Genomic DNA, 26,260 nt, shown 5'->3' on the forward strand with positions numbered 1-26,260 from the left:
CAGTCTTCCCTCCTTAGTATACACTCCAGGAATAAGCCGCTATGTATTACATGCCTTTGTTCTCTATACATGTTCCTGAGTCGCTAGCTTTGTTTTGTTGAGCGTGCTTTCTTCAGTTACTTGCAACCTTTAAATTCTCTTCTTCTTTAAATCCTTTTGACTTTTACCTTTTCGCTCTTTAATTTTCTTCTTCATTAAATCCTTACTTTATTTTTACTTTTTCACTCCCAAGTCAAATTTAATTCCCTCCTTTCTTTTACCCACCATCACATGGTGGCTCCTAATATGTAAGTTATATTATGAATATTATGTCTCTGTTATGCTTGTCTATTATAAACTCTTACCTGGGGAATCTCTTGGTACCTAGTGTAATGCCTTGCTTAGTAAACATACTTTGATTGATTGGATCATTAATTGGAGAATGAAGTTAGGTAGAGAGCTGGGTTTTGTAGTAAGGAAAAGTTTTATTGATTTGTAGAAGGAAAGCTTTATTTTGGATGTATTGATTTGTCTAAAAGGAGGCTGATTACCAGAAAACAACTTCAATCGAAATTTCCTACCAGTGGGAATAGAAATAATAATCCATGCTTTTGTATGTGTTTTTCAGTTTATAGAGTATTTTCACACACCTAGAGTCAGTTACCAGTAACAAGAGTTTGATTAGGAAAACAGAAGCCAGTGAATTTCAAGCACTAGGATTTTAACACAGGGAATTAAAGGCTTATATAATTTTTGGAAGGGTTCAGGGAATTAGGGAAGCTGTCACTGATTATTTCAGCCTGAAGCATTGAAGTTGGTTGATTTCTCAGAGTTCACTGGAAACCTTAAGAACTCTCCAGGTTTGTTGCAACAGAATGGGTGGTTGTCAAGAAACTACCCGCCTGGAAGCTGCTTCATCTGCCCAACTATGTACCTACAACAGCCTCCAGAGGGAAATCTGGAAATGTTCATTTCTTTTCTTTTGCAATGCAAGGAAGACCTTAAAAGTAATGGCAGTAATGTGTAGTCAACAATAAACCATCCAGCACGGTGTTCAGTAATCTGAGTTTTCTAACCATGTCAAGCTGTCATGCAGGGTAATACCTTTATTTTGTATATGAGGCAACAACTTCAGAGCTTATTCAAAACAGCAACTTCTCAGCCTCTTGCTGGGCCACTTCTGCATTTAACTACAATAACCAAATAATCTGGAGACACTGGGAAGTCCTAAGTTTTTAGACAATACATTATCCATGTCCTGTATCCTATGTACTATATTATTTTGGAAAATATGTTTTAGGATTTTTTTTTTTCAAAATGTTTAAACTGAGTTTCTAAATCTTGGTTTAACAAGAAAATTGAACAGCTCATTCTTTGAACAGTTTAGTTAATCCAGGCTTTACTTTAAATAGAGAAGATGAAAGTAATGAATTTTCCATAGAAAAAGTACTATATGACTTCAAATCTGAAAGTGTGTTGTTAATTATCTCTTTGCTTTTTTTTTTTACTTTCTTTTTTTAAAGATTTTATTCATCCATTTTTAGAGAGGGAAGGGAGGGAGACAGAGAGAGAGAAACATCAATGTGCGGTTGCTGGGGGCCATGGCCCACAACCCAGGCATGTACCCTGGCTGGGAATCGAACCTGCGACACTTTGGTTCGCAGCCCGAGCTCTATCCACTGAGCTACGCCAGCCAGGGCATCTCTTTGCTTTTTAATAGAAACAAATGATTCCAGTCATGGAAAGTCAAAGAGAGAAAACTTGGTTTTTACAGGTGTTAAAAATAAATGAAAGATGAGGCATGTCCTGGGGGGGGTGACAGGAGGAGGGGAGTCAAGTGTGTGAAGTTTGATGGAGTTACCATGGGTACGATAGAGTAATTAGGAGATTGTGTTGTGTAATATATCAGTTTTTATGGTCTCCTCACGCTGTGATGTGTATCGTGTCACTTTTGCAGCAGTGAGAAAACTACTATTATGTATGGTGTCTTTACTTCCTCAATTGTAGAATACACAGAAGGTAGTTTCAGAATTGCTGATGTATACCTCCGTGAAAAACAAACTTATAAACTAGAGTTTAATATTTTTACAGTTCTTTTTATCTAATTACTCTGGGGTATGTAGTTCTCCTCCCCACTTCATTGTGGTTGGTTTCTTTGAAGAGTTAAGTTTATTTGTTTCTATTTCATTGTAAGTTTTTTATTCCCCCAAAGTTTTAAAATTTTAGTTGCTTATTTGTTATTGCAAAAGACAGCACTATACTGAAAGGTGTATACAGAAGTATTATCCCCCTCTCTCCCTTCTGTCTTGGTCCTAACCACCCCCTAGGTAACCAACCCTATTATTTTGGTGGTTTAGCTTTCCTTTGTTTCTTTGTAAACAAAGCAGTAGTTACATCAATGGCATACTGTAGATACTCTTGCACTTTGCTTTTTTGTTTTTGTTTACTAATTTATCTTGGAAATCACTCTTTATCAATTAACAATAATTTTGCTCATTCTTTATAGTTGCTTAGTACTTCATTATGTGGATGTATCGTAATTTTTTTTAGCCCATCTCTTAGGTATGAACATTAATAATACCCCCAATATTTTGCAGTTACTAAAAGCTGCTATTATTAACCTTGTGCATGAGTACTTTTGTATGGTTGTACGTTCATGGTAAACTTCTCAAAGTAGGATTGGTGGATCAAACGGTAAATATTTGGCCCTGGCCTAGTGGCTCAGTTAGAGCTTTGTCCCTACATGCCAAGGTTGTCGTTCAGTCTCCTGTCAGGGCACACACAAAAAGCAGCCAGCTCGCCCTGGCCAGGTGGCTTGGCTGGAGCACCATCCCTTAAACCAAAAGGTTATGGGTTCAGTCCCTTGTCAGGGAATGTGTCTGGGAGGCAGCTGGTGCATGACATTTCTCTTACATTGCTGTGTCTCCGACTCTCTCTGCCTCTCTTTCTCTCTCTCTCCCCCTCCTTCTTCTTCCCTCTCCCTCCCTTCTTTCCCCTCCCTCTCTAAAATCAATAAAAACATGTCCTCAGGTGAGGATTAAAATAAAAAAGAAGCAACCAGTAAATGCATAAATATTTGGAACAGCAGATCAATGCTTCTCTCTCTCATTCTCTCCCCACCTTCCTCTCTCTAAAATCAATTTAAAAAAAAAGTAAATGCTTGTTGTTTTGTTAGAAATTGCCAAATCCCTGTCAGTAATGTATGAGAGGCCTGTGTCCTTACTGACTTACCAGTAGAATGTGTTGTCACTTTTAAATGTTTGCCAGTATCACAGGTGAGAAATTGTACTTTTTTGTAGTTTTAGTTTTTATTTCTTATAAGTGAGGTTGACCATCTTTTTGTATGTTTGAGGGCCATTATTCTTTTTTGCTTGTGAACTTTTGCTTCATGCCTTTTGGATTTTCAATCTTTTTTTCTTCAGGTTTTAAGAGGTACTAGATATGTTAGTCCTTTAGCTGTGATACATATACATATAGCAAATATTTCCTCTTTGTTTTTCAGTTGTCTTCTGACTTTATTATGGTGGCTATCCAAAAGATTTTTTTGTTTTATGTGGTTATATTTATCATTCATTCGTCACATTTTTCCTTAACTTCAGAATGTAGAGAAATAATTTTCTTACATCCAGATGATATAGAGGAATATACTGAATTGTTTTATGTATACTTGATTGTTTGATTTTGGGTCTTTTATATATTTGGATTTATTTATTTATTTTTTTGAATTTTTTGGAATGACATTGGCTAATAAAATTATGTAGGTTTCAGGGGTACAATTCTATAATATATCATCTGTATGTTGTATAGTATGTTCACCACCCCAAGTCAAATTTCCCTCCATCACCATTGGGCCACCTTTTACCATCTAGATTTCTTTTTGGTTGTGATATGCGTTATGGACCTTCCCCCCGCCCCCCAATTGGCTGTATGTCACCATTTATTAAAAGGTTCATCTTTATCCCAGTTGTAATGCTCCTTTTATTGTATAATATACTAAATTCCTTAATACTTGGGTCTGTTTCTTGATTTTATCTATGTTCCACTGATCTGCTTGTCTATTTGTGCACTAGTGCCACACTTACAGAAACTTTATAGTATATTTTAATGTTGGATAGACCTAGTTCCCCCTTTCACTGTTAGGTTTTCTTTTTCAATATTTTCCTGGCTATTCTTGTCCTGTGAACTGTTTATTTTTTCACATAATCTTTGGTATTAATTTATTTAGATTCATTTTTTAAAAACTTGTCAATGTTGTTAAGATTTTATTAAACTTATAAGTTAAGGAGAACTGACATCTTTATCACGTTGAGTTGTTCTAAAAGTAAAGGGATAGTTTTCCATTTGTCCTAGTTTTTTAATGTTCAGGAATGTTTTAAAGTTTTCCTCATATCAATTTTACTCATCTCCTGATAACTTTATTCTAAAGTATTTTAGCTTTTTTACTGCTATTATAAATGAGGTTTTCTCTATCGTTATAATATCTAAATAGTTATTGTTTCTATATGTGACGTCTACAGAAGTCTACATTTATTTTACCTTTTCCCCGGCTTTATTGGGATATAATCAACATTTAACATTATGTTTAAATGTTTATGTTTATGTTTAGTTTTAAAGTGTACAATGTATTGATATGATAAACTTATGTACCACAGAATTATTACCACCTAGTCTTAGCTGACACTTCCCTCACATCACATAATCACCAGTTTTTATTTTTGTGGCAACAACATTTAAGATCTCTCTTGGAAACTTCCAAGTATGTATACAGTGGAATGCTAGTAACTATCATCAACATGCTGTACATTGGATCCTCAGCTTATTCATCTTATAGCTGGAAGTTTGTACTCTTTGACCCAATTGCCCCCACTCCTTAGCTCCCAGTAAACACCACCAGTCTAGTCTTAGTTTCTGAGTATGGCTTTTTTAGATTTCACATATAAGTGGTATCATACAATATTTATCTTTCTGTGTCTGACTTATTTCACTTAACATCATACCCTCGGGGTTCATACGTGTTGCTACAAATGGCAGGATTACATTCTGTCTTGGCTGAATAACATTTCTGTTTTCTGGTGTGCGTGTGTGTGTGTGCGTATGCACTACATCTGTCTTACCCATTTATCTGTTGATGGATCCTTAGGTTTTTCTATATCCTGGCTGTTGTGAATAGTGCTGCAAAAAATATGGGAGTGCAGATATTGCTATGAGATCCTATTTTCATTTCCTTTGAATATATACCCAGGGATTTTTGTATAAGGGTTCCTTTTTCCTCACATTGTAACCACCACTGGTAATCTTTGGTCTTTCTAATGATAGCCATTTTAACAGGTGTGAGTTGGTATATGTTACTGTGATTTTGGGCTTTCCTGATGATTAGTGATGTTGAGCATCTTTTCATGTACCTGTTGACCATTTGTATCTTTTCTTTGAAACAATATATATTCAGATCCTTTGCCTATTTTTTAATTGGATTGTTTGTTTGTTTTGCTATTGAGTTGTATGAGGGTTTTATATATTTTAGATATTAACCTCTTTTTCTGTGTATGACTTGCAAATACTTTCTCCCATTCAGTAAGGTTGCCTTTTCATTTTGTTAATTTGATTTTTACTTTTATCGCCTTTGCTTTTCGTGTCAACCCCTAAGAATTATTGCAAAGGCTGAAGTCAAGATTACCTCCTGTGTTTTTTCCCCCCCCTAGGAGTTTTATGGTTATAGGTCTTACATTCATGACTTTAATCCATTCAGCGTTGAGTTTTGTATATGGCATAAAATAGTGGTCCAGTTTCACTCCCTTGCATCTGGCTGTCTAGTTTTCTCAGCAGCATTTATTGAAGAGACTCCCCATGTATACTTAGCTCTTTCGTCATAAATTAATTGACCTTACCTGTGTGGGTTTATTTCTGGGCTTTGATTCTGTTCCATTGATCTGTGTGTATATTTTTATGTCAGTCCCATATGGTTTTGATAACTACAGCTTTGTAATATAGTTTAAAATCAGAAAACATAATGCTTTTAACTTTTTCTTCTTTCTCAAGATTACTTTGGCTATTAGTGATCTTTTATTGCTACATACAAATTTTAGGATTGTTTGTTCTATTTCTAGGAACAGTGCCATTGGAATTTTGAGATTGCTGTGAATTTAGATTACTTTAGATAGTATGAATTTTTTAAATTTTATATGCTACTACTTTACTCAGTTCTTTTTGAGTTAATTTTAGCATTGATTCTCCCTAGTTTATCAGATATACTATCATATCATCTCTAAATAAAACGTTTTAGTTTTCTAATTCTTCCTTTTCCTCTGTCCTATTTATTTGATGGCCTTTAATGCCAGTAAAATACTGATTAGTAGTGGAGATGATATCCATTCCTGTCTTTTTCCTGATTTTAGGGTAAATATCTCTAGTGTTTCCTGATTAAAAAGTATGCTTGCTCTAGGGCTAAAGTGTATATATTTCTTCATGTTAAGAAAAGGTCTGTCAGTTCTTTTTTTGTTTTCCAGGAATGAATACTGAATTTTGTTGAAGGCTTTTTTATCATGTGTGGACATAATGAAAGAACTAATCTTGCATTTCTGGAATAAATGTCAGTTAACCCTGGTGCGTCATTTTCTTAATTTGTTGTGGTGTTCTGTTCATTACTTTTAAATACTTTTACATTGATATTCATATGTGATTTCATTTTTCTTTTTTGTACTGGTTTATCAAGTTTAAGTATTATTATCTTTGCTTCATAAAGAGAAGTGTAAGTCTTTCTTCATTTTTGATGTTCTCAAACAATTTGTGGAGAATTGGAACTATCTGCTCTTTGAAATTTTGTTAGATTTGTGAAATCATCTGAGTGGTGGTCTTTTGTTGAGTGGCTAATTGACAACTTTATTTCTTCAACAGAAATTGATCAATTTAAACTTTGTATTTCTTATAGTTTTAATTTTGGTAAACAGTATTTTTCCAGTGTATTGTTCATTTCATCTGTATTTTGAAATTTATTTACCAAGAAGTATGTAAAGTAGTTCCTTGTTACTAAAATTTCTTTTTCTATTTAAGTGCTATTTTCCTTATTGTTTATCATTTTGTGTATTTGGGCATTTTGCTTTACCTCTGCAAGGTAATTCCTTATGATTAAATTTTTTTTTTCTGTTTAAATGCTGTTTTTCCTCATTGTTTATTACTTTGTGTATTTGAGCATTTTGGTTTCTTTAAGTTAGCTGGTCTTTTTTTTGTTCTTAATTTTTAAAAAATTGATTTTGACTTATTCCTTAGGTCTTCTTTTTTTTGTTATCTACCTTATTAATTCTTGTTTTTATTCTTATTTTCTGCTTTGTGCTTTCTTTTGTTTTAATTTGTTATTCTTTGTTTAGCCTTTTGAGCTGGGAATTTATTTACATTTGTGTTTCACTCCTATAGATACACAGCATGTTTTAGTTATCTGTTCATCCATCAGTGGATGTTTAGGTTGCTTCACATCTTGGACACAGCGAATAATAGTATAATGAACTTGGGTGTGCTAATATCTCTTAAAGATTCTGATTTTTTTGTTTGTTTGTTTTGGATATATACCCAGGAGTGGAATTGTTGAATCATATGGTAGTTTTATTTTTAATTTTTTGAGAAACCTCCATATTGTGTTCAATAGCAGCTGCACCATTTTACAACTTGACCAACAGTGCACAAGTGTTTCAAATTCTCCACATCCTTGCCAACGCTTGTTAATTTTTTCTTTTATGGTGGTCATCCAACAAGTGTGATATCTAGTGGTTTTGATTTGCATTTCCCTGGTAATTTAGCAGTGTTGAGAATCTTTTCATGTGCCTATTGGCCATTTATACATCTTCTTTGGAGAAACGTTTATTTGAATCTTTTGACCAATTTTTAATCTGTTTCTTTGTGAATGAATTGTAGGAATGTTTATATATTCTGGATAGTAGCCCCCTATTCTGTGCATGGTTTGCAGGTATTTTCTCCAACTTGATAGACTATCTTTTCACTCTGTTGATTTCCGTCTTTCCCTGTTCAGAAACTATAGTCCCATTTGTCTACTTTTGCTTTTGTTACCTAAGTCATATGCAAGATGTCATTGCTCATTTCAACTTTTCCCCTATGTTTTCTTCCAGGAATTTTATAGTTTTAGATCTTATGTTTAGTTCTCTGATCCATTTTGATTTTTGATGTATATATGATGTAAGATAAGGGTCCATTTCTATTCCTTTGCATGTGGTAATTGTTTTCCCAACATTTGTCATTTCCTGTTAGTGTAGTCTTGTTACCATTGCCAAACATCATTTGACCATATACATGAGGGTTTATTTCTGGGCTCTATTTCTGGTTTATTCTGTTACATTAGTCTATGTTTCTCTCTGTAGCCACTTTCATACAGTTTTGATTACTGTAGTTTTGCAACATATTTTGAAATCAGGAGGTATGAAGCCTCCTGGGTTATTCTCTCCTAAGAATGTTTTAGTTATTAAGAGTCTTTTTAGATTCCATATCAATTTTAGAATTTTTTTCCATTTCTGAAAAAATGTCATTGGGATTTCGATAGAGATTGCATTGACTCTGTAGAGAATTTCAGTAGTTTGGACATTTTAACAATATTAAGTCTTCCCAGGCCATGAATATGGGATGTCTTTCCATTTATTTGTGTCATTTTTAATTTCTTTCACCAATGTTTTGCATTTTAAAGTGTAAAAACTTTTGTCTCCTTGGTTAAGTTTATTGCCGATACATGTCCAAGGGCAAGGAAAACAAAGGAAAAAATAAACAAAAAGGGAATCTACTCTGTGGGAGAACATATTTGACAATGATGTATCAGGTAAGGGTATAATCTCCAAAATATATAAAGAACTCATATGACTCAATGGCAGAAAGACAAACATTCCAATTAAAAAATGGGCAAGGGACCTGAATAGACAATTCTCCAGGACATATTGATGGCCCATAGAAATATGAAAAAAATACCCAACATCACTGGCAATCAGAGAGATGCAAGTCAGAACCTCAATGAGATTACCACCTCACACCTGCCAAAATGGCTATCATTAATAAATCAACAAACAACAAATGCTGGTGAGAATGTGAAGAAAAGGGAACTCTAGTGCCCCGTTGGCTAGAGTGCAGAACGGTGCAGCCACTCGGGAAAGCAGTATGAAGTTTCCTTAGAAAATTAAAAATGGAACTGCCTTTTGACCCAGCAGTTCCACTTCTGGGGATACATCCAAATAATCCAGAAACAACAATTCAAAATCATATGTGCACCACTGTGTTCATAGCAGCACTATTTATAATAGCCGTATGCTGGAAACAGCCTAAGTGCCTGTCAGTAGATGAGCGGATTAAAAAACTGTGGGACATTTACATAGCAGTAAAAAATAAGGAACTCCTACCTTTTGTGACAGCATGGATGGAACTGGAGATTATCATGCTAAGTGAAATAAGCCAGGAGGTGAAAGACAAATACCATATGATCTCATATAACTGGAATCTAAGGAACAAAATAAAGAGCAAAATAGAATCAGAGGCACAGAAACAAGGAACAGACTGATAGCTGTGAGAGGGGGAGTAGGGAGCTTGGAAATGGTTAAAAGAAGGTAAAGAGATTACATAGAGAACATAGATGTATTGCCCATTGACATGAAAACGACGTGGAGATTATGGGAACGGGGGGTTGGGGTGGAGGGCAAAGGGGGGAAACTGGGACAACTGTAATAGCATAAACAACTAAAAAGAAAGAGCTGGAATGTTGGACACATGTTCCACTTTTCTCTTCTTCCATACCGTCCAAAGGAGAAGCCATGAGCCAAGCTGAGCTGTGCCCAGCTTTGGGGAGAGGTTGATACTGGTAAAGTGATGGCTCTTACCTAGTTCATTGTGGCTGTTTTTGGCTTTGTGCTTGCCTAGGGTACTGCATTTTTATTGATTTCTGGAATTCTCATGAAGATATTTTGGCCCGTATATTATGTTTTATGTTGTTCTCTGTTGGGTGAATGGAACCTGGGACTTCTGATTCTGCCATCTTGCGGATGTCATTCTCATGATTTTTTGAGTATGGTATGAGGCATGGGTAGAGGTTCATCTTTTGTCTTTTTTCATATGGTGATCTAGCACCATTTAAAAACATTTTAATTTCTTACAGAGTAATCTGGGTGCCTTTGTCAAATACCAATTGATTTTGTAAAAGTGATTCTGTTTCCAGGCTGTCTGGTTCCATTGGCCTCTGTTTTTATACCAGTACCCCACCACTTTGATTATTATAATTTTATAGTAAGTCTTAAAATCAGGAATTATTTTTGTATTTCCATATGAATTTTATTATTGGCTTGACAGTTTCTCAAACATTCCTACTGGAAGTTTTATTGGGAGTTCATTGATTCAATAGATTAGGAGAATTGACATCATAGCAAAATAAATTGAATCTTCCCATCTACAAACATGGTCTCTCTCTCCATTATTTTGGATTTTTAAAATTTCTCCCAACAGTGTTTTTGTAGTTTACAGTACAGCAGTCTTGCACATCTTTTGTTAAGTTTATTTTAAAATTTTTTATATTATTAAAACAGAATTCTTTCCAAAAATTTGCTCCCAATGTATAAAAATATAATTGACTATATATATTGTATATTTTGTATTTTGCACAGTGTATATTTTATGTGTTTATATATATTTATCGTAAGTCTTGTAACCTTGCTACCCATAGATTCTAGTAGATATTTTGAGTGTACCTTAGAATTTTTCTGCCAAAGCAGTAATATTAATCTGAAAATTGAGAGTTTTACTTCTCTTCCTTAAACTGCATCATTTATTCAGTTTGTGGCTTTTTGCATTGTCTAGGGTTTTCATTTAGTGTTGAAGAAAAGTGGTGATTACGATTGGGTATCCTTGCCATTTTTTCTGTCTTAGAAGGGAAGACTTTCACCTTCACATTTGCTGTTAGCTATAGGTTTTTTGTGACTGTCCTTTACAAAACTGAAGAGGAGCCTTCTATGTTTCTTGTTTGCTTTTACCTTTTTTTGGAATAAAAAGGTGTTGATTTTTGTCAAAATACCTTTTCTTACCTATCAAGATGATTGTGGCTTATTTCTGGTACACTTTTATCTTTTTTTATTCTCACTTATTTTCTTGCTTTGTTTTTTAAATTTACTAGGCACTTCTATAGATTGAAGACTGCAGTCTGATTTTCTTTCTATTGCCTCACATGGAACTAAAATAATGCCATATACTACACCATATCCAAATGACCCGTTGAATGTAGCTGACATTGAGGATTTTTACAGGTTGAGTCATGAGCTAGGAATTCGTTCCTAGACACATATTTCCTGGCTTATTGACTCTTTGGCATGAATCTTTTTTCTTAATAGCGATATATTTTGATTTTAATTCAAGAGTGAAATTGAAGATTGTGTGATGTGTGGTAATCATTGTCTTAGGTGATTTCTTAGAATTGTGCATCCTCTTACTGCATATGTGTGAACGTAACATATTCTCAGTAGGAACCTTTAATAATAATTTCTAATTTCAATTATTGATGTTAAGTTTTTTAAAGTAATTATAAACTTGTTTATAAAATATCTGGTATTTATTTCACTTATGTAGCAGTTACTATATATAGACTATTTTGCTGTAGTTTGAAAACACAAGGAATGGCATTTGAAATCAGCCATTTCTTAAATGTATACTTTAGTTTCATTTCCTGCTTTTCTCTTTCATGCTGCAAATATGTCTGTGTACATAGATATTGGCAGACGTAATAAATTTTAAGGAATTAATGAATTCTAACTATTTTTCCTGTTCCATAAAGTGCAGTGTTTCAATTGCCCTATTTCTGTGGTTTCTTTTCAATTCAGTGCTATTGAATATATAGGTTTCTGTTCAAGAAGCATGTAGACTAAGTGTGATGATAAGATAAGCACACCCCGTGCACATATTGCACACACCCTCATGTTCACACACACAAGAGACGAGCACTGGATGATACAGTTTAAATGTACTAATTGTATTCTGTGGATTGCAGGTGTGAAGAATGTTGAGGAAGAGCATGATTAGAGATCATAGAGAAAATAAAGAAAATTTTTATTAAGAATGTGTTATTACAGGAAGTACAAGTAAGAAATACTTATTAATTGGAAAAAGAGAGAAACATAATTTCTGAAAATCCATTTACCTAGTAATAGTATATTGAAAATACTTTGTAAACTGTAAAAGCCAGTAACAATGTTGAGCTTTTAAAAATTTTTATTTTAATTATTAATTTTATATACTACAACACATTTGTGAGTTTGCTTCTATATTATCATGTTTTACTAGTTTTACAGATTTTTAAAATGTTTAATTCTCATTTTCTCCATGTCTCAATTATCCATTTAAGGAACAAAGGACAGTGTTTCTGTGTTTTCAGTTTTTCTCTTGTCCTTTTCTAAGTATTAAAGAGAAAGATTGTACCTGATTTTAACAGTGTAGTAGTTCTTCAACTTGATTAATATTGAATTTTTTTTAATTTAAAAGTTAGATTAGCTTCTTTAAAATCATAAGATTATTACTTCACATAAAAATCAAACACATGATTCTTAGTCACATAATAAAATTAAGTATAAAGTATCTGAGAATCATAATTAACTCTTTACTGAGGGATCTGTGCTTTTCTTGTTTTTGTAATGTTTTCCTCCTCATGTACTGCCTGCACTGTATTGCTTTACTGAGTTTTACAGGATTTTTAGTCAATGAGTGAAATCAGAGCTACTTCAGAATTCATTTGTTTATACTCTCTTGATTCGTCTGTGAGCAAAAAAGAAATCATTCATGGCTCCATTAGAAAACTGTTGAATATATAAGCCCAATACACTTAGGTTAGCCTACATCTACACTTAAATATGATTTTGTACTTGGAAATCCCATAGCTTTAAAATGAGCCGAGTTTGACTTCTGGAATATATGGATATCTAGAAAATAGAAGATGAGGTAAGATGAGAATCTGTTTATGGAAAACATGAGTTTTACATTTATTTTCTCATTTTCAGTTTGAATTTTGGTGAACATATTAAATATTCCTTTCATAAACAAATGTAGTGAAAAATGAATTGATTGTTTAAAGTTTAAACTGCCCATGAAACAGTTATTGAACTTTAATTGGGAAGCACTTTAATAAAAACATTTTAACATCTAATTATGAAAATTGTAGAAGTGACCCAAATAGTTGATTTTGTGTTTTTATTTTATTCTTTTATTAACCTATTGATCTTTATTTTGTCTTATACCTGAAAATAAGAACAAAATGTGTGCTTATAGAGCAATTATTTTATTGAGGACATATCTTAAAAGTCAAGAAGTGAAGCTGCTTGGTAATGCTATAAATTTAAAACTGTCCTACAGCAAGACAGTATGATGCAAATATGACTTAATAAGATCACAAACTGAATTTTAGTGAAACAACCAAGATTTACATTAAATTAGGAATTTTAAAACTGATTTAGTTTGTTTTACTGAGCATTTGCTTAATAACATTTTGCCTTCTTGCAATCTTTTTAAAGACAATAATTCGTCTGTGAAATGCAGGCACATCCTCAGTAGAAAAATTGAAAGCAACAGCTCACTTTCTGAAACCACACATATAGCGATATAAAGAAATATTTCAGCTCTACAAAATTTAATAAATCATCCCATTTCCTAATTTGATCATATTAGATGCTGATGTGGAAGAAGCATTTCAAATACCATCTCCTCATTAATATACATCAGTCTGGGGAATAGAATGGAATACTTATGCAGAGATGTCACAGTTACTGTTTCGTAGTTTACTAAGTGGAACAGGTTGATGTGATCCTGGGTGCTATTTGTCAATGTCTTGTTAAAATGGTTTGGGTCGAGTTATGGAGTCCAGAAAGACGGCGGCTGATAAATCAAAAGTGGATTGAGTGGACAGGAGGCAGTGATTGATACTGTGACAGGATATGAAGAAAGGAACCTTGATACAAGCATGCATGATATTGAATATGAGAAGGAAAATGGCTCTGGAGTATGGATATTATTCAAGGAAATGAGAATAATAATATCAGCCTGAAAATATTGCTGGCTGAAGATTAGGATAGTCCTTATTAGAGCATAAATACTTTGTTAGAATGGCAAAGGTGGAATTATGTAAAAATTTGTGAGAAGACTATTTTAACCGATGTCTGAGGACTCTTTAATATTATTTATTGTTTAAGGTAGTTTTAGCCTCGTTTATCTGGACTAATTCTTAAAGCATTTGTTATAACCACCCTAACTGCCAGAAAATTAAAACTTTTTTTCTTTTATACTGTTTTAAAGAGCATTTACCTTCACATCTTGATTTGATAGAATTATGTATTCAGAGACTAAATTTGTATGTGTTAATAGTGTTTTCTATACCTTGATTTTGACTTACAAAATTACATTGTTAACTTGAAGTAAAAACTGCAGTTTTTAACATGTTTTATGTTAGTCATTTTGAATGGCAAATTAAAGATTCCTGACAGAGGAGCCATTACCAAAAGATCAAGGCTGTATATACTGAATTTTCCTTTACTGAATTATTGGTGAAGTATTAGTTGATGTTAGGGAGTTCTTGGCGGGAATCTTTTAATCAGTCCTACTTTGTCCTTGACAGTGTATGAGAACTTTCTTTTGCATCCTCTCTGGAAGAGTTCTGTATCTAACACTGACAGAATAAGGTTCTTTAGAAAGGTATTTAAGTAACTTTTGATTATATGGTATATAAGAGACAAAGAGATGTGTAGTTATCAACTAATTATAGTATTTGTCTTCATCATGCACAGTGTCTGTCTTCCTCTTAAGAACTTACACTTCATGGCGTAATTTTTGTTAAATATGTAATAGAAAACATTTGAAATGAGGTATTCCTAACTTTTCAGGTGATTAAAACAGTAGCAATGAATTCACTGATCACTTTTTCTAGCCCTTTATAAAAACACTGGTAAATGTATGTAGTTTTCCTGGATTTTTCAGAACTCATTTAATTAAATGAAAATCGTTATTTAGGGGTTCATTGCCTCATTATTTGATAGATGGACATCATTATGTCAGCTAAATAACTTAGTATTAAAAGTTCTTACCTGTGCTGTTTATTGCCACAAACTGTTTTTATGAGGCCCAAAACATGATTTTGAATATTTGAAGAGGAAAAATAGTGATTTCCAAATTATAGAATATATTTTTTATAGTTTTCTGGAATTTCCCTTTTAATTTGTTCTTTATATGGCAGCCAAAATGCAAATCTGCTAGTGCCTCCCTTCGTTCAGTGGTTTCGAATAAAATCCAAATGTTGATGGGGCTTGAAGTCCCTCTGTGATCTGGTTCTTCTTGCTTTTTCAATCACATCTTTCTAATCTCTGTCATACTTACAGTTTCTCTATGGTGCTTTTTTTACTCTCAGAGCCCTTGAACATGTGGTTGTTTCTGCTTGAAATGTTTTTTTCTATTTCTCATCATCTCTTATTCATCTTAGAGGTCTTGCCTTAAAGACGTTTCCGTGGAAGGTCTTCTCTGTCTACCTAGTCATGCATACGTTCTCCCATCGTACATGGCATTCACTGCTTGTCACCCTGGATTTCAGCAAGCTTGCTAAAGCTGATCCTAGTTACCGTTAGAGAAACATGGGAATGCATTCAGTCTTACTAATTTTCAACTTATGGATTGAGCTCCATAAGCTTTAAGCTCGATAATAACTATTTCTTGCTTGATTCTCATTTCTATTATGGAGAAACTAATTTGAAATTATAGGAGGTGACATTAATGACAAATTAGAAATAGCACACAAAAAGTTCTGCATCAGCCTTTCTGAATCTCAGTGTCCTCATTTGGTAAAATGAGTCTTGAACTCATTCTAGCTCTAATTCTGTTTCTAAATTGTATGAGAATACGTTTCATGATGTATAGTCATTTAAACAAAAACTTTGCTTTAACATTTTTCACTTTTGACTTTTTTTTTTTTTTGGAAACTAATGGATGCACCTGCTATTTCGCCATGTAACTATGCTCCAAGGGAATTAAACCCACTTCAAGGAACTAAACATTTGCTCATGTTGGTACCGTTGCCTACTTGGTCTGTTTCTACTTGCTTCCCTAAAGAGCTCCAGTTTGCTCTGGTTTTCTGCAGAGCTTTTATCCTTGCATTTGTGCCTTTGTGTTGGAAATAATGTTCTAATGAACATTTTTTGTGTATTTGATTTATATCTTTAAGCAGTGGCTGTGAGGCCTTGGAGAGGTATAGATGTAGAAGTTGTAAGGCTAGGTTATTTCAGACCATTTCTGTTAGGTGAGGAAGCTGAGATTAGGGAAGTTAATTCCAAGGTAACCAGGTAGTGGCGGCAGAAATTGTTCTTTAATTGTGTGGTGATTTTATGGCTTCTATTTTTCATAAGGTGGTTTTTCCCTCTTCTCTAGTTTTTAAATGGCTGTAGATCATGCAGGATCAATAGAGGAAGAGAAAATTCTGGAGGAGCAAAGCTGGCAACATTGTTCTTGTACACAATGATAGTCTGAAAGTGAGCCTGATTGGGGGTAATAAATTTAGCATAAAATGAACATTGTACATAAGTATAAGAGGTTATCAATTTGTTTTAAAAGTCTGCTTTATTGCTATAAGGATACAGTTAATTTTTATTGTTTGTTTATTTACTTAGATAATGTGTATTTATAAAATTTATTCAAAATAAAGATGAAGTCCGGAAGACATTGGGTCTAACCTTGGATAAAGTACACTTTAATCCAGGCCACTATTTATTTTTATTAATATGTCCTGAAATTCCCCCACTTTTGAATAAAAAATTAAGTGATTTACACTGAATAAAAGATTTTCTTTAGAACTATAGTATTAGATCCATTAAATAAATGGGTGCTTTTTTTTTGATACTTTGGCTTTAAGATATGCCCTTCAAGTTTTCAGATACTTTAAATTCGTTTTAATACTTTCACATCAAAATTTTTTGCTCAGGTCCAAAGAAATATACAGTAAAAATTAGTTTTTACTTTTAAAAATTAGTAGATTAAGAATACCCAAAATTTTAGGTAGCGTAAATAAGAACTGTGTTCCCTAATGACAAAGAAGATTACTTTTTAAAAAAAGATTTATGTATTTATTTTTAGAGAGAGGAAGAGAAGAAGAAAGAGAGGGTAAGAAACATCAATGTGTGGTTGCCCCTTGCATGCCCCCTACTGGCAACCTTGCCTGCAACTCAGGCATGTGTCCTGACTGGGAATCACACCAGCGACTCAGGTTCACTCAATCCACCAAAGCCACTCATTCCACTGAGCCACACCAGCCAGAGTAGATTACTTTTTTTAGACATTTTTTCTCAGCTTTTTAACTGCAGTGCCATTCTAGTTCTCTTCTTGATTCACATTGGAGTACTTTGCTGTCCAGTGAAAGTCAGGACCCGGATTTTCACCTACAGTGGCAGCTGTACTGTGTGGAACCCTGTCTGGGGGATCCTGAATGGACCTTTTAACTCTTAGCTAAGTTATAGCTACTTTTCTGATTTTTAACAAGGTTTCACTGTTGTGCAGAATGGGGTCATGACTCTAAACAGCTGAGTGATGATCTGTCCATTTTGATTTTCCCTTGCTGCTCTTAACTGGTATATATAACCAACAACTGACTGTTTTCTTTATGCAACATATACTATATTATCAAGTTAAAGACATTTAATACATGCTTGTGGCTGAGGTAATTTCATTATAGCACTAGCTGAGTTTCTTTTTGTCTGTTTCTTGTGCCCCATTTTCAGTGGAGGAATAGAGGAAAATCAAAAGAATGTCATGTAGCAAATACTTTGTTCCCTGGGCAGAGCCCAGGCTAGATAGAATTCACCCTGGTGGGTTGCCATAGGCACTACTCTTGTTGGGTTGATCTGAACTGCCAGTGCATTTTTGGGTGTGGTTCTTTGAATGTTGACAGATACTTAAGCTAGTCCCTGTCCTAGATGAATTTATTGCAATAAGATTTGCTTTTTGATTTATTTTTCTACTTATTCTTTTACATCATTACTGTATACTCCAAGGTAAAAAGTGATACTTTTTATATCTGATGACTTGTGTAGTAGATAGGGATAATTTATTGGGAATGAAATTATTTTCCCCATACATTCCTATGATATTGCAGGTCATAGAATCTTGTCCCCCAAATGGATAAAATTACTTAAAATACCAAAGTGATTTAAAAGTAGGTAATCTGTTGTATATTTTGTTGATTATAAGTAAAGGAGTCATTAATTATGTCTTTACTTTTATTTTGTTTCTTCTGTATTTCACTCACTTTTTGGTGATGATCTAGAGTATGTATTTATAAATCTGTTAAAAGATCATTATATTCTGTTTTATAGAAACAGTACTTAATATTTAATGACATTTTGTTCTAGAACTCACTATACTTTTTGAGAATGAGTATTTTATTTTCATAAGCATGTTTATTGTGTGGGTACTGTGAGCTTTATAATTTACAGCCATAGCAGAAAGTGTAAATAACTCTGTAACCTCATATTAAATTGAATCATCCTGATATTGGTGAACTTCAGTAATTCCTTGAGGGTTTTTTTTAAAGATTTTATTTATTTGTTTTTAGAGAGAGGGAGGGGAGGGAGAAAGAGAGGGAAACACCAATTATGTGGTTGCCTCTCATGTGCCTACCCCCTGGGGGACTGGCCTACAACCCAGACATATGCCCTGACTGGGAATTGAACCAGTGACCCTTTGGTTCACAGGCCAGCACTCAATCCACTGGCCACAAATCCAAGGGCCACACTAGTCAGGGCCCTTGAGGATTTTTAAAAAAATACTTGGAATAAACTTTGCATTCACAGATGTTAAATGTGAAATTAATATATAAAGCTACTTTTGCCAAAATCAATTTGCTTATTTATTTGTTTATTTTTAAAAAGAAGTGGCATAATCTGATGTGTGGTTTTAAAGAGCTCTCTGGTGACTGTAGAGAATAAACTAGCGCAGCAGGGGTAGAAGCAGGCAGACCAGTTGTGAGTCAGTTTCTAAAGTCCATGAAGAAGATGGTATCTCAGTGGAGTATGATTTGGGAAGATGTGAACAGAAGTAGTGGGACTTGATTATACACTGAGAGTGAACTCAGCAGAGCTTTCTGATGGGCTAGATGTGGGGGAAGCTGAGTTGCGGAAAGGATTTGAAAGAATGGAAAGAGTGGAGCTCTAGCTGGGGTAGCTCAGTTGTTCGGAGTGTCGTCATGTACACCAAAAGGTCGAAGGTTCTGTCCCTGGTCAGGGTATATTCCAGGGTTGTGGGTTCAATCTCTGGTTGGACCTGTACAGGAGGTAACCGATCAATGTTTCTCTCTCTCCTCTGCCTTTCCTCTCTCTCCCTCTCTCTTTAAAATCAATAAAACATATCCTCAAGTGAGGACTTAAAAAAAGAAAGAATGGAGACATCTAGAATTTTACAGTGTACAACTTTTGTCTTTGCACAGGCCCTGATTGAGCTTTAGCAAGTGGGTGAATGTTGGTGGCTTCAGTGAGGAAGGTAGTGAAGAATAGCCTTTATTTTTAAAAGTTAAATAGGGAAAGACAGTTTCGCACTCTAATCTTTCACCCAAATGTTTCAAATTTTTGTTGAAAAATACAGATTTTTTCCTTATGAGATTATTGTGACAAATATATTACATTTTGGTATTATCCACTCTAAATTATTTCCTTCAGTCTAGGTGTTTTTTAAACAATTTCCATTGTTTTCTGTTGGTTCTGTTATTCTGTTTTATTTTTTGTGAAATAATTCATGTTCACACCCTATCCCTGCCTCTTGCCTTAGAAATTTGTGCATATTGTGCCAGTTATCTTTCAGCATTATTTCTAGGCTGAAGATTCCAAAGTTTTATAGTTCACCTTCATATGGAAGGCCTCCACCCCATACCTTCCTAATAATTTTGTTTTCACATACATGCATTGTCTGGTTCTTGTCAAAAGAAATAGACTTAGGTAGTATTTTCTTTTCTGTTTCCAATATGCTTTCTGTTAATAGCCACTATTACAGTTGGCCTTTCTGAATATAACAGCACATTGGAAATGTTACTCTTCAGGAAACAGTGTATAATGACTACCAGATCTCCTTCCAGATCACTCTTATTTTATGAGTATAGTAATCCCTTCTCATTTATGAGTTTGCCTTATTTGAAATTCAGATATAATGTAGATTTACTTCTGTACTGTATATGTTTTTCAGAACCTCTGCTGGACATCTGGGTCACTCGTTTCCACCTTTGTTCTTTTGCCAGTTGCTTCCTAGACAATTGGTCACATACATATTAAGTGTCATGAAAATATATTATATTTTATCATTGAGCTATGTGTATTACCATGTGGTATTTGTAACCCTTATGATATTGGGCAAGAAGAGATTAAAAAGAACGCTGTTTGTGCTGTCAGAGCTATTACTGCCAAGGTAGATGTGTAGTAGTACTGCACATGAAGTGCCACGAAAGTGTAAAATAAAAGGCATGTTGTTAGCTCAGACTCCAAAGAGTGTGAGACTTTTTGCCAAAAGGGGTTTATTTATGTTTATTTTTATTTTATTTTATTTTATTTTATTTTATTTTATTTATTTTTTTATTGTTCAAGTACAGTTATCTGTCTTCCCCCCACCCCTCCCCAGCACCCCAGCCCTCCCCACATCCTTCCCCTATTTCCACCCCCACCTTGTTATTGTCCATGTGTCCTTTATACATTTTCCTTTACAACCCTTTTCCTTTTCCCCTGTTGCCCTTCTCACCTCCCCTCTGGTTACTGTCAATTTGTTCTTAATTTCAATGTCTCTGGTTATATTTTGCTTGCTTGTTTGTTTTGTTGATTAGGTTCCCCTTAAAGGTGAGATCATACGGTATTTGTCTTTCACGGCCTGGCTTACTTCACTTAGCATAATGCTCTCCAGTTCCATCCAGCTGTCACAAAGGGAAGGAGCTCCTTCCTTCTTTCTTTCTGCTCCTCAGAAAACTAAAAATGGAGTTGCCTTTTGACCCAGCAGTGGAACTGCTGGGATTATACTCTAAGAACCCTGAAATATCATGTCCTTTAAGAGAGGTTCATTGACTTCCTAAAACTCCATGGACTCACTAAGTGAGAACATTTATGCTAATGTCAAAAACATTCAAACAGCTTTCAGAATCAAACTTGAATGACTGTGCAAGTATGAGTATATATGAGCTAAGGGAGGTGGCCCCAGTAATTATCTATTTCCTTCCCTTCCTGTTTTAGCCCTAGTATTGTCTATCTCAGCTTCAGTAATTTAAAAAACAAAAACTGGAGCTTATTTCCAATTTAGGATAAGGAAATGGCTTTGGTAGCTATTTAGTGTGTTCTTTGTTTCCTATATTTTTATTTTAGTGAGTGCGAAGCATTCATGAAGCTTTATAGACTGTCTTGCAATCTGATTAAGAAAAATAAGGTTTTGAGTTCTTTGTCTAAGAATTCTACCATTAGGATTTTCAAGAAGTTAATTCTGGGACTTCTGGTCAAGATGGTCACATAGGCAGACATGGCTCACCTCTTCGCACAATCATATCAAAATTACAGTTAAGATATAGAACAACCATCACTTAGAACTGTCAGAAATCAAGTTGAATCGAAGTCTTGACAACTATGAAACTGAGTTGAGTGGAACTCTGATAACGATGGAATTAAAGAAACCATATCTATCCAGACTGGTTGGAGGGGCACAGACTCCGAACAGGCTGGTTCCACACCCATGTGTAGTGGATAAAAATATGGGAGGGATATCTTGGGAGTGAGGAGTTCCAACCCCACAGCAGGCAGGGTTTAGTACCAGGAAGATAAGTCCCCACAACTTCTGGCTGCAAAAATCAGTGGGGATTGAGTCTGTGGCAATAACTGCTGGAGCCCCAAGCAGTTCTTCTTAATGAATCCACACACAGACTCACCTACTCAAACTCAATCCCTCAGCACCAGTGGCATACAGGGAGAAACTGAAGTGTCTGGCATCAAGGTGAGCAGAGGCTGTTGTCCCTTTTCTAAACCCTGCCCTCACAGAGCTGGCAAGCTGGTACTATATTTAAGACTCCATCAACTGGCTAACACTGCTTGATCCACCTTGGACATCCCCAGAGACTCTGCCCCATCCCACTTATGGGCCCACCAAGCTGCTTTTCCATATGAATGGCTCATGCTTCACAACTTCCTAAATCCTATCAAACAAGCAACAGCTAGCTTCAGTTAGCCTCAGGCCTGGCACTAGCAGCAGCCAGCCTAGATTCACATCTTGGTGTCACCTAGGCATCTCCATGCCCAGCAAAAGGAGCAACCATCTCAGATTGCTTTATAGCTCAGGCAGGATGCCCTAGGCAAAGCAGGTGGAACCTGAGCTTGGCCTGCACCACTCAGGAAGCTCCAGGGCTAGTGCACCCAGTGGACAGCGACAGACCACATCAGAGCACCACCATCGTGCGCCTGCACAGCTGATGTTCCACAGTGGGCAGATGTTGGTGGACAGTGGTTCAGCCAGTCCTTGTAGCTGACTGGCCTGGATAAATCCCTCCCATTGATCTGCCAATAGCAACAAGGCTCAACTGAAAGAACAGATCAAGACTCCAGAGAAAGAGCTAACAGAAATGGAGATAAGCAATCTATCAGATACAGAGTTCAAAACACTGGTTATAAGGAAGCTCAAGGAACTCAGTGAGGACCTCAACAGTATAAAAAAGATCCAGTCAGAAATGAAGGATATACTAATTAAAGTAAAGAACAATTTACAGGGAAACAACAGTAGAGTGAATGAAGCTGAAAATCAAATCAGTGATTTAGAACATAAGGAAGCAAAAAACAACCAATCAGAACAATAAGAAGAAAATAGAATCCAGAAAATTAGGACAGTGTAAGCAGCCTCTGGGACACCTTCAAGAGGTCCAACATTCGCATCATAGGGGTGCCAGAGGAGAAGAGAAAGAAGAAATTGGAAATCTATTTGAAAAAATAGTGAAAGAAAACTTCCCTAATTTGGTGAAGGAAATAGACATACAAGTCCAGGAAGCACAGAGAGTCCCAAATCAGATGGTTGCGGAGAGGCCTATTCCAAGACACATAATTAAAATGCTATAGGTGAATGATAAAGAGAATGTTAAAAGCAGCAAGAGAAAAGATGTTAGTTACCTACAGGGGAATTTCCATAAGACTGTCAGCTGATTTCTCAAAAGAAACTTTGCAAGCTAGAAAGGAATGGCAAGAAATATTCAAAGTCATGAAAAGCAGGGACCTACAGCCAAGATTGCGCTACCCAGCAAAGATATCATTTAGGATCCAAAGGCAGATAAAGAGCTTCCCAGACAAGAAAAATGTAAAGGAGTTTGTTATCACCAAACCATTATTATATGAAATGTTAAAGGGACTTATTTAAGGGAAAGATCACAACTATGAAGAATAAAATGACAAAAAATACATGTCCATCAGCAATTGAATCTAAAAAATAAATTAAGTAAACAAGAAGAACAGAGACAGAATCATGGATACAGAGAGCCTTTTGATGGTTGCCAGATTGGGAGGAAGGTGCAGGAGAACGGGTGAAGAGCTGAAGGGATTAAGAAGTACAAATCGGTAGTTACAGGATAGCATGGGGATGTAAAGTACAGGACAGGAGATGGAGCAGCCAATGAACTTGTACGCATGACCCACAGTCTTTCTAATGGTGGAGTCATTGCCTGAGGCAATAGGGGGTGTTGGGTGGAGGAGGGCAAAAGGGGAAACATCAGGACAGCTGTAATAGCATAATCAATAAGATATAATTTAAAGTTAATTTTGATTGAGAGAATACTTTATTATTCCTGATTTCTGTTATATAGTACTTATCTTCATTGTAGATTTTTATTTCTTTGTATAATTTCTCAAAGTTGTTCTATCTGTTGAATTTTGTTATGTTTGACATTTCCCTCACATCTTCCTATTAGAAGATTTTAGTATTTGTTTTATTATTCTAGATAACTTGAAGGTATTAAGTGAGATTGATTCTGTAGTCATTTTGGAATAGTTCATTGTGGAGGACTTTTGTAGTACCATTGACCCTTGAACAGCACAACACTACACGGGTTATAGGTGCTGCCGCCCCGTGCAGTTGAAACTCTGTGCATCACTTTTGACTCCCTCAAAACTTAACTCTGAATAGTCTACAGTTGACCAGAAGTCTTGCCAATAACATAAACAGTCAGTTAGGACGTTATTTTGTAAGTGTGTTATGTACTGTGTTCTTATAATAAAATAAGCTAGGAAAGAAAGTGTTATTAAGGAAATCATGAGGAAGAGAAAATGCCATTTATACTTATTGAAAAAGAATCTGTATGTAAGTGGACCCACTCAGTTCAAACTGGTGGTGTTCAAAAGTCAACCGTATTTTATTTTTCATACCAACCATTGAAGAAAATGGCATTTTCCCCAACTCTCCCTCATTCACTGTGTGTTAGGTTACTTGAGCTTCCCTTAAAATAGGGATCAAGTCTTACTAATTTCATATTATCAGTTTCCAGTCTTCTGGTACTTGCCCAATAGTAGACATCAGTAAATGCTAATAGTTGCTTCAGTGGATTGAGTGAATGATTAATTTCTCCATTTCCAACACAGGTATTTTTTAAAAATAGTCTACTTTGGGACCTTTGATTGGGAGGCTTTCTGAAAGTCTTAGAAATTACCTTTGTTTGATTCTCTCTACCTCCAGAAGTAGAGTCGAGAGCATTGTGAAGTATATGCTAGACCAGATCAACTTTATGCCTGATTTTCACGATTTTCTTCCTAAACTTCTGATTGATTGGTTGGAATCTTGGGATGGAAGGTTTCGGAAAAATAAGATTAATGTCTTTAAAGATTGTAAGATAAAGTCTTTGAAGAAGGCTCAGGATGTCTTTAAAACTATTCATCACATATGGCCTTACCACTTTTTTAGAAACATTGGAGAATGGTATTATTTGAAAAATAATGAATGAACTGTTACATACGTCAAGCATTTTTATTTTCTTGGATGTGGTGTGGTGTAGCCCTTTGATGTCACTTTAAGGATAAATAAAAGTAAAATAGTTACTGCATTGTTTATTTTTCCCTTAAATGAAGAATATTTTGAAATTCACTTTTTATTGTTCTTTGAATTCTTAAAAACAAGGTTCGTAAGTGACTACGTTCACACCTATCAAGAAATTGGTTATTTGGAAGAGTTCTTTTTAGTGATATGATTGCGTTAAGTGTGTTACTGTTACAGTACATTATTCCTTTAATTTTTTAGCAGTCATGATCTCTGATACTCTTAATGGAAGCAAAAATGAAAACAAAAACAAACCCCAAAACAAAACACCTCGAACTTCTGGAAAATCATAGGTAACAGTGGGAAGGAAAGCAGTAGAAAGGGCTTTCATGATATCCTCAAGCTTTAGCCACTGAAGAGGATATTACCAAGCTCTAATTGACTACTTTGGGAAATTAAATTGCATATGGCAAAGCCAAAGGCTCTTAAGTTATCATTGAAGGCACAAATCTGCTACCGTGATGGCCTTTATTATCATTAGCTTTGGAAAAGCTAAAAATAATGACTATGAATCTGTGTAGTTAACGTTGAACTACAGCTATATGGCTTCCTGATATTCCTTATAAAAGTATTTTTTAGTGTTTACCTTGTTGGCTCTTTGTAAAATGTGTCCAAAAATACAAATTCATGGGTTTTATTTTTAAATTTTAATGAGTTGTAGATGAAATAAAACTTTCCTAAAATAATTTTTAGAAATGTAAATTTTTCTAGCTAATTTACTGATTTTTTAAAAGCTTTTATTTATTTTTTAGAGAGGGGGGAAGGGAAGGAGGAAAAAGAGCAAGAGAAACATCAGTGTGTGCCTGCCTCTCTAGTGCCTACTACTGGGGACCTGGCCTGCAATCCAGGCATATGCCCTGACTAGGAATCGAACCTGTGACCCTTTGGTTTGCAGGCCCATGCTCAGTCCACTGAGCTACACCAGCCAGGGCTCACTGATTTTTTTAAGAAAATTTCAAACATACTCAAAAGTAAGGGAATCAGATAATACATACCCATTACTTGGATTCAGCAACTGCTATGATTTTTGCCAGTGGCTGTTGCTGCTTGTGCAGATGGTGGTGCCTGGTGTTGCTGCTGCTTCTGCTGCTGCTACTCCTTCTCTTTCTACCCCTAACCCCCACTCCTGTTCCTCCTCTTTTAATTTGGGCTCTGGGTTTTTTCACCCACATGCTGTTTACATTGCGTCTCTAAAAAATATGACACCATTTTTTAACACAACACAATG

At 35.1% G+C, this 26,260-nt stretch overlaps 1 protein-coding gene across 1 annotated transcript in view; it reads left to right on the forward strand.

The window, feature by feature from the left end:
• RSRC1 (arginine and serine rich coiled-coil 1) overlaps positions 1-26,260 on the forward strand; it is a 332,002-nt gene that overhangs the window by 10,377 nt on the left and 295,365 nt on the right. The window lies entirely within an intron of this gene.

Source organism: Phyllostomus hastatus, unplaced genomic scaffold (assembly GCF_019186645.2).
Source record: "Phyllostomus hastatus isolate PE091 unplaced genomic scaffold, TTU_PhHast_1.1 phas_contig_86, whole genome shotgun sequence".
Lineage (NCBI taxonomy): Eukaryota > Metazoa > Chordata > Mammalia > Chiroptera > Phyllostomidae > Phyllostomus > Phyllostomus hastatus.